Genomic DNA, 9,699 nt, shown 5'->3' with positions numbered 1-9,699 from the left:
GAGGTTGCGGTGAGCCGAGATCGCGCCATTGCACTCCAGCCTAAGAAAAAAGACCGACCCAAAAAAAAAAAAAAAAAAAAAAGTTTAAAGACCTGTATGGCCTGTGTATGAACCTGGTCCGTGGTAATTATTTGCCTTTCAAGAAAATCTAATATCTGCCTTCATAATGGATAATTCCCAAATCAGCTCACACATTGACTAAGTACCTACAGAAAACACAGAGGAAGCTAGGATAACCATGCCTTCAAGTTGCTCACATTCTATTTGAGGATACAAGCAAATATTCAATAAAGTTAGCCTGGATACCAGCAGAGTTTTATACTCAAGTATTCTGCTGGACTTTTTGAAACCCAAGAACACAAAGATACTATTTTTCATTTGAAATACCTCTAAAAATGTTCATTGAAAGTAGAAAAACTGGCATCTTAATACAAGATTGCTAGGGTAGGGAGGGTTGTCATAGAAATTTACCAAATTAGAACATATGAAGACAGAGCTAAAAGAAAAATTTTGTTTAATATCATCAGCAAAACTTGCATTTGCAACATCCCAAAAAGAAATTTTATTTATGAAAATCCACTGATCACCTATGAAATGGAACCATCTTACAATGTAAATACTACATACTCCCAGGAAGGCATTCAGAACTCCGTGAAATGTCTGAGCACTGGATTTTTGCAATCTTATGAATAAGTTTAAACATAAGTGAGTCATTGACACTTTTCCTGCTTTTTGTTCTGGGGAAATAGCTTCACAGTAATATTTTGAGTAATTTTTTGGAGCAACTTCCGAATCATCTCCAGCTCCTGTATCATCATAAAGGAAGTCAATCTAGAGGGACTGGTATGCACTAAGGTGATATTCCAGAGCCCATTTTCAAGCACTGCTGTTTTCTCCTGCTTGATTCCCTCACCCAGGGGCCAGCAAACAACACTCATTGGGCCCAACCTGGCCCACCACCTGTTTTTATAAATGAAGTTTTATTGGAACACAGCCATACCTATTGCTTACATATTTTCTATGGTAGCTTTTGAGAGTAGTTTCAACAAACACCATATGGCCCAGAAAGCCTGAAATATTTACTATCTGTGGGCATTTACAGAAAAAGTTTGTCAAGCCTGGTGGTATCTCACCAACTGCCCTGCCCCTGCCTCTCATCCCTGCCTCTCATCTACCTCCACCTGGTCCCATGGAAAGTCAAAGCTCAAGGTCTGAAAATTCATAAATGTGAATAAGATTTCATAACCTTTTTCTCTTTTTAATAGAGATGGGATTTCATTATGTTTCCCAGGCTGATCTTGAACTCCTGACCTCAAGCAATTCTCTTACCTCAGTCTCCCAAAACACTAGGATTACAGGCATGAGCCTCTGTCCCCAGACAATTCATAACCTTTGATATATTTAAGTGGCTAATCCCTTAACCCAAAAATAAATGGCATAATCTCAAGAAATCAAAATATTTTTTATTTTTTAAAATGGTTTGCCACTGATGTTGAATAAATCACTTGACCTCTCAAGTCATTCTTTTTCTTTTTTCTTTTTCTTTTTTTTTTTTTTTTTTTTTAAGAAAGGGCCTCAGTACTACCTAGGCTGGAGTTCAGTGGCATAATCACAGCTCCCTGCTGCCTCAGCCTCCTGAACCCAAGCAATCTTCCCACCTAAGCCTCTCAAGTAGCTGGGACTACAGGCACATGACACCATGACCAACTAATTTTTTAAATTTTTGTAAAGATGGGGTCTCACTATGTTGCCCAGACTGGTCTCAAACTTCTGGTCCCAAGTGATCCTCCCACCTTGGCCTCCCAAAGTTCTGGGATTATAGGCATGAGCTACCACCACATTCAGCCTCAAGGCATTATTTTTATTTAAAAAAATAAATAAATAATGAAGGGTCCAATTCGTGGCATCTCACTAGGCATAATGACACAAAGTAGGCCTATTCCTAAGCTGACAACCAACATCAGTTACAACAACCAAGGTCTTGCCTCTTCATCTTCTCAACTTATGTCAGTAAACATCAGAATTTTGGTCTTGTGGTCTTGGCAACCACAAGTCATGTGTTTTCTAATCAAAATTGAACAATTTTTAAACTCTTTGTCACACATTTAGAGATATTCAGTACATTGTCCTTCAGGTAATTACAAGCAGCACTAAACCAAGTGGTCCGATTTTTGGGTAGCCATTTATGTTTCAGTTAAGAAAAAGAGGCCAGGTGCAGTGGCTCACACCTGTAATCCCAGCACTTTAGGAGACAGAGGTGGGCAGATCACGAGGTCAGGAGATTGAGACCATCCTGGTCAAAATGGTGAAACCCTGTCTCTACTAAAATACGAAAAACTAGCCAGGCATGGTGGTGCATGCCTGTAGTCCCAGCTACTCAGGAGGCTGAGGCAGGGAAATCACTTGTACCCGGGAGGCAGAGGTGCAGTGAGCCATGATCATGCCACTGCACTCCAGTATGGTGACAGAGCAAGACTCTAACTCAAAAAAAATAAAATAAAATAAAATGGAAAAGGAGACTATGAAGATTTTTCATTTATTTTAGGGAAATTTCATACAAAAATATAGTTACTCTCTAAAAGTCTTTTTTTTTTTTTTTTGAGATGGAATCTCATGCCGTCAGCGCAGTGGCACGATCTTGGCTCATTGCAACCTCTGCCCCCTGGTTTTAAATGATTCTGCTGCCTCAGCCTCCTGAGTAGCAGGGATTACAGGCACTAGCCACCATGCCCAGCTAATTTTTGTATTTTTAGTAGAGATGGGGTTTCACCATGTTGGCCAGGCTGGTCTCGAACTCCTGACCTCAGGTGATCCACCCACCTCGGCCTCCCAAAATGCAGGGATTACAGGTATAAGCCACTGTGCCCAGCCTCTAAAGATCTTAAAAATAAAGCTTTACATACTTGAAGTTAGTCAGAAAATCACACCACCTTATATTTCTTAGGTTGGTCCAATAGAATTACATGATCATAACTAAAAACAGATGAATTTTCTTACCTCTATGCTGTAAAAATCAGGAACTATTTCTTTGATAATAGACAGAAAGGCCATGTAACAGACAAAGGGGAAAGTGGGGAATAAGATAAGAAAAATTCCATAGTCCATTTTTTAACACTAGGTATATGTGTATATGTATACATGTTATTTTTTGTGACATAGATGTTCTCTGTTTACATTAGATTTTTCCAAACCTTTGGCAGTCAGACACGGTGATTCACGCCTTAATCCCAGCGCAATGGGAGGCCGAGGCCATAGGCTCATTTGAGCCCAGAAGTTTGAGACCAGCCAGAGTAACATGATGAAACCCCATTGCTACAAAAAAACACAAAAATTGGCTGAGTGTGGTGGCGCTGTGCCTGCAATCCCAGCTAAGATCAAGGTTTCAGTGAGCCGTGATTGCCCCCACTGCACTCCAGCCTGGGAGGGGAAAAAAAAAAAAAAGTTGGGAGGAAAGAACAGGAGATCTACAGGGGATGGAGGAAAGCAAGCAGCGTTGGGTGGTGAAGACCCATTATTAGAATTCAACCAGGTCATTCTGCCAGCACCCAGCAGACATTTCATATGTATATGAAGAAGAAAGGGAGGGAGCACGGACTCTCAAAATGCAAGGAGTCAACATCTGTAGTTCCAACTATGAAAGCAGCTTGAAGAACCAGAGTGTTGACCTATTCACAATTTTTGCCTGGGAAAGGGACACAGTGGCAGTGGGGTCTCCCTCGGGCAGGCGCTGGCTCTGCAGACAGCTCCCCCAGGCGACCCTTCTTTGGCACTGGGCTGGGAACATGGTGCCTGCACTCCTGGCCCGGTGGCGGCTGGCAGTGTACGCTGGTGGGGTGATGGCCCCAGGGGCTGGGTTTGGCACCAGTGGGAGCCAGGGCCCCATGGGACTCAGAGGCTGGGCCGCGCTCGCTGCTGGCAGGGTAGTCACATTGGCCATGGAGATGGCTATGAATAGGGAATCCAATAAATTAGGCAGTGGAAGGCTGATCCAAATGAGTGCCTCTGCAAAAATCAGTATATACAACCAAAGCCCATCTCTCTTGTGGTTTTAAAATTCTTCACTTTTTGGCAATAGCTCTAATGAACCCTCACGAAGTGATAAACATTTAGTTTCTTTGTGGAAATAACACAGAAGAAAAAGCTGGTATTAAAACTGAAGATACACTGAAGTGTATTTTTCTTAGTCAGAAATTTTGGATAAATGAATGAGTGGAGAAAAGCAAGTGCCTTAGGGCCCAATATTTGTCCTTCGATTACTTTTTTGATTGTGATCCTTGGTACATGCCACATTCTGTTCAGACTCTCTCTTCTCTGCTAAAAAACATGCCTGTGCAGGGGCAGTTCCCAAGCTAGTAGCGGGTACACTCTCATACATTTATGCCTTTGCTATTCAATAAATTAGAGAAAATCCTAATTTTTCATGTTTTAAATAGGGAATATATTCAAATGGGTCAAAAATCAAGAAAATAGAATGTTTCGAATAGGGAATACATTCAAATGGATCAAAAATCAAGAAAATACAAAAAGGTATATATAGAAGTTCCTCTTAGACCAGTCCTGATCACCAAATTTCCCCCACTCCACCCTTAGAGAATCACCTTAAAAGCTTCTTCTATATCTTTCCAGTGTTCTTCATGCAAATAAAAGAAAATTCAAATATATATTTCTATTCTCTCCCTTGTTTATTATACAATGTTCTATACATTGCTTTTTTCAATGACAGTATATACTGGAGATCTTTGAATATCAATATATAAAAAGCTGCCTCATTTTTTAAATAGTTTCATAGTATCCCATTGTGAGAGAGTGCCATAGATTATATAATCAATTGCTCCAGTGTTTTGTTTTTGCAGACTATGCCACAATTGTAACCATGTGCATGTCATGTTTATATGTATGGGTATAGCTATATGAGAAATTCTCACACATAGGATTCCTGTGCCATAGGTCAACTGTCTGTATTACTTTGACAGACATTACCAAATTGTCCCCCATAATAATCATGCTGTCTTGCACTCCCACCAGCAATGTAGGAGTCCTTATCTCCCCACCACCTAAACATATTTTCAGATTAGGTATTTCTCTTTCCTATAGATTATCTTAAACAGAAAATGTCAGGGAGGAAGTCTTCTTTTTATTCCTATACACTAAGATTGCTTACAAAAAATGGTGAAAGAAATAGAAAACTAATTTTGGAAAATGTATTGGGTCACTGACTCAAACGCCCAATAATACTTTAATGTGTCATTTACTTTTGCAGAAGTATACATTTTTACCCAAAATGAAGAGGATACTATTTCAGGAAAGTATCATAGAAAATTAGATATTTTTCCTACTGAGGCAATCACTGATTGTCAGTGGATTCTATACACTAAATTACTTCAGAATTTATACACCTGAAAATTATCAAATATGTAAACTCTAATTATTATACTATTGATAATTAGAAAAAGGATTTGTAAAGCATTTATGTCAATTTTTCCCAGTCTATTATATATCAAAAAAGTACTCATAATGGAACCAAATTATTTTTGTCTTCAACTTGAACAGCTTTTCAATATTTCAAGTTGAAACCAAGATAAGCCTGTACATTGAGGCTGAAGAATTATACTTGTTTCCAAATATAACAGTTTTGAAAACCAATTTATGAATAGTAGTAGCTAACTTCCAAACAGTTTTGACTCCCATGTTTTGACATGGATCAGAATGAAAAACCCAGAAGCCAATATCCAAACTTCACCCCAGACCTTTCTACTGTTCAGGCAGTAGTTGAAGACTGAGACAGATGTTCTGAATGATAATTTTATGGTGACGACTGTGTGTTAATGTCATATGATAACATGTCTGTAGCTTTTTTGGAAATAATCTAAGATGACAGAATGGCAAGTATCTCTTCAAAAATATGTATTTATCCTAATAGCTGAAATACTTTATATTTTAAGACTGGTATAATTTGTTTCACTTATTTAGTTTATAACTTCATGTAGTGTGAATTCAGCCTGAAATTGACTTTAATTTTTGAAAAAAATTTTGGGCCTCATCAAAATTTAAAACTTTTACTCTGCAAAATACCCTGTTAAGAGCACAAAAAGAAAACAGCCAGGTACAGTGGTTCACACCGGTAATCCCAGCGCTTTGGGAGGCCAAAGCAGGCAGATCACTTTGAGCTCAGGAATTCAAGACCACATGGCAAAACCTCATCTCTACAAAAAGATACAAAAATTAGCCAGGCGTGGTGGCATGTACTTGTGGTCCCAGCTCTTCCAGAGGCTGAGGCTGGAGAATCACTTAAACCTAGGAGGCAGAGGTTGCAGTGAGCTGAGATCACACTACTGCATACCAGCCTGAGCAACAGAGTGAGACCCTGTTTCAAAAATAAAAATAAAAAATAAAAAAATAAAATAAAATAAAAATTTATCTAGAATATATAGAGAATTCTCAAAACTCAATGGTAAAAAAAAAATGAATAATCCAAATAAAAATTGGAGACAATACATGTACAGAAATTTTACTGAAGGGCACACATAGATGACAGATAGGCACATGAAAAGATCTTCAAGACATCATTAGCCATTAGGGAAATGCAAGTGAAACCACAGTGAGATATCACTGCACCCTATCTGAATGGCTAAAATGTTTTTTCTTTTAAAGTGACAACACCTAATTCTGGAAAGGATGAAGAGAAACTGCTAGTGGAAACGAAATGGAGAGCCACTCTAGAAGAGAGTTTGACAGTTTCTTTTTTCTTTTTTTTTTTGAGACAGAGTTTCCCTCTTGTTGCCTAAGCTGGAGTGCAATGGTATGATCTTGGCTCACTGCACCCTCCGCCTCCTGGGTTCAAGTGAGTGTCCGCTGCCTCAGCCTCCTGGGAGTAACTGGGATTATAGGCATGCACCACCATGCCCAGCTAATTTTTAGTAGAGACGGGTTCACCACGTTGGTCAGGCTGGTCTCGAACCCCTGACCTCAGGCAATCCACCCACCTCAGCCTCTGATAGTGCTGTGATTACAGGTGTGAGCCACCCCTCCTAGCCGGCAGTTTCTTATAAAACTACGCAATACCATAGGCCCAGCAGTGGCACTCTTGAGTATTTATCCTAGAGAAGTGAAAATTATGTTCATGCAAAAACCTGTACATTGCTCTTTCCCTGGGCTCCTAGTATCCTGGCAGGTTCCTGAATATTTGTCATAGCAATAAGCTAAAGGCCCTGGAAGAAGTGAAGTTGGAAAACTGTGGATTGCCAAGACTCATGGAAGGGCTAAGGTGTCATTTACTTTGAAAGAAGATCTAGCAAATATTCATGACATTGGTGGAAAAGCAGCTTCAGTCAGTGCCCATAAAGAACATCCATTTGTCTTGCAGCATGCTGGAGGACAGATATTAGCAATATTTACTGAGGGTTCATCATATAAGCTGTCTTTGGAAGGAATAGTGGTACAAAGAGCTGAATGCCAACCAACTGCCAGTGAAAACCACATGAGATTAAAAAGATTGCCAATAGAAGAATCTTCCAGCTATCACAACAACTGGACAAAGTTGTAACAGCCAGTTTTGAACCTGTTGCTAATCATCAATACAATACTGAATATGAAAGGAAAAAGAAAGAAGATGGAAAGCAAGCTCTAGCTAATAAACAACATGTTTCAGAAATGCTATTTTCAGCCTTTGAGAAACATCAGTATTATCATTTTAAAGACTTTGTGGACATCACAAAACAACCTGTGGAACCTAAAGGAACTCTTAAAAGAAAAAGGTTTTCAGAATGTAAAAGAGATCCACAAAAACATGTGGACGCTGAAGCCAGAGTACAGACATCATCAAGGAGAAGAAAGGAGTGATTAAGATGGCTCCTAGCCAGCATGTTAGTGAAACAACTAACAGCCACGCTAAGCAAAACGTGTTGATACTGGAAGGCTTGAACAGCATATGTTAATAGGGGTTAAGTGACAAGACTTTCCTTCCTCTTGGTAAATTTTCTAAACCTGTAATTATTGTAAAGATTCTTCAGTGTTTTTTGAGGAGAAAGAACAAATTTATTTAAAGACTTAACTTGTATTAAACCAGATTATTCACAGTGGGAATAAGGGCTGGAGGATTAAGAGGATTTCTCTTAAATATTAGCTTTTAGCATGTAAAATTAGGAAATGGTTTTTAAATGAGGACTCTCTGCCCTTGCTGTATCTCTGAGGAGCTGAGGTAGTACAGATTCAAGAACAGCATAGTAAGAAAAAAAGTCAACTACAGAAACTCTTAAAATGAATAAAAAGCCAAATTTCCTTATTTTGAGAGGAAAAAAAAAAAACCCTGTACATTAACACCCACAGTAGTTTCACCTGTAATAGCCAAATCCTGGAAACAACTCAGATGTTCTTCAATGGATGAGTGGTCAAACCAACCATGGTACATCCATACCAGAGACTACTACTCAGCAATGAAAGGAAACAAGCCATTGATACACACACCATCTGGATGAATCTCCAGGGAACCATCCTGAGTGAAAAAAGCCAATCTCAAAAGATTGCACACTATATTACTCCAGTTATATAACATTCTTGAAATGACAGAGTTATAAAGATGGATAACAGATTAATGGTTGCCAGGGGTTAGGAATGGCAAGGGGAGAGGAGGGAAATGTGGGTAGAAAAGGACATCAAAAAGGATCCTTGTGGTGATAAACCTGTTCTGTATCTTGACTGGTGACAAATACACAAACCTACACATATTACTCAGTTGCATAGAGCTAAATACACACAAATTAGTATATGTGAAACTGAGGAAATATAATAATATTGGTAGATTATATCAACATCAAAAAAATGGTTATGCCATTTTACATTCCCACTAGATTTATATGAGAGTTTTAATTTCTCCACATCCTCACCCCAACACTTATTATTGTCAGTCTTTTTCATTATAGCCATTCTAATAGTGTGCAGTGGTATCCCATTATGATTTTAACTAGCACTTCCCCTAATGGCTAAGGATGTTGAGCATTTTCTGTGTCCTTACCCACTTATATATCTACTTTGGTGACATGTTTATTTAAATCCTTTGCACATTTTTAATTATTTGTATTTATTTTAGTTGTAGGAGTTCTTTATATATTCTAGACAGAACTCCTTCATCAGATGTAATGATTTTCAATTATTTTTCCCAGTTAGTGGATTTGTTCTTATTTTCTTCATGTCTTTTGAAGAGCAACATTTTTTTTTTTCTTTTTTTTTGAGATGGAGTCTCACTCTGTCACCCAGGCTAGAGTGCAGTGGTGTGATCTTGGCTTACTGCAACCTCTGCCTCCTGGGTTCAAGTGATTCTCGTGCCTCAGCCTCCGAAGTAGCTGTGATTACAGGCATGAACAACCACACCTGGCTAATTTTTGTACTTTTAGTAGAGATGATATTTCTCCACGTTGGCCAGGCTGGTCTCAAACTCCTGACCTCATGTGATCTGCTCACTGTGGCCTCCCAAAGTGCTGGGATTATAGGAGTGAGCCACCACGCCCAGCCTGAAGAGCAGAAATTCTTATTTTAATCAAATCCAGCTTATCAAATTTTTCTTCTATGGATCATGCCCTGAGGTCCTATCTATGAAATCTTTGCCAAACCCAAGATCACAAAGAATTTCTTCTATGTTTTCTTTTAACAGTTTTAGACGCTTCGCTCTTACATTCAGGTCTATAATCTGCCCCCCTGCCAGGT

General features: G+C 38.9%; 1 protein-coding gene and 1 pseudogene across 3 annotated transcripts in view; both read left to right on the top strand.

Annotated features, from left to right (window-relative positions):
- The window catches only part of EDNRA (endothelin receptor type A), a 62,001-nt gene that overhangs the window by 17,847 nt on the left and 34,455 nt on the right, over nucleotides 1-9,699 (top strand). The window lies entirely within an intron of this gene.
- Nucleotides 7,029-8,022, top strand: LOC116528974 (annotated as a pseudogene).

The sequence above is a fragment of the Sapajus apella genome, unplaced genomic scaffold, assembly GCF_009761245.1.
Source record: "Sapajus apella isolate SASKATOON/1434 unplaced genomic scaffold, GSC_monkey_1.0 scaffold61, whole genome shotgun sequence".
NCBI classification, from domain to species: domain Eukaryota; kingdom Metazoa; phylum Chordata; class Mammalia; order Primates; family Cebidae; genus Sapajus; species Sapajus apella.
Note: the sequence above shows the minus strand (reverse complement) of the source record. Positions and strands in the feature narration are given on the sequence as shown.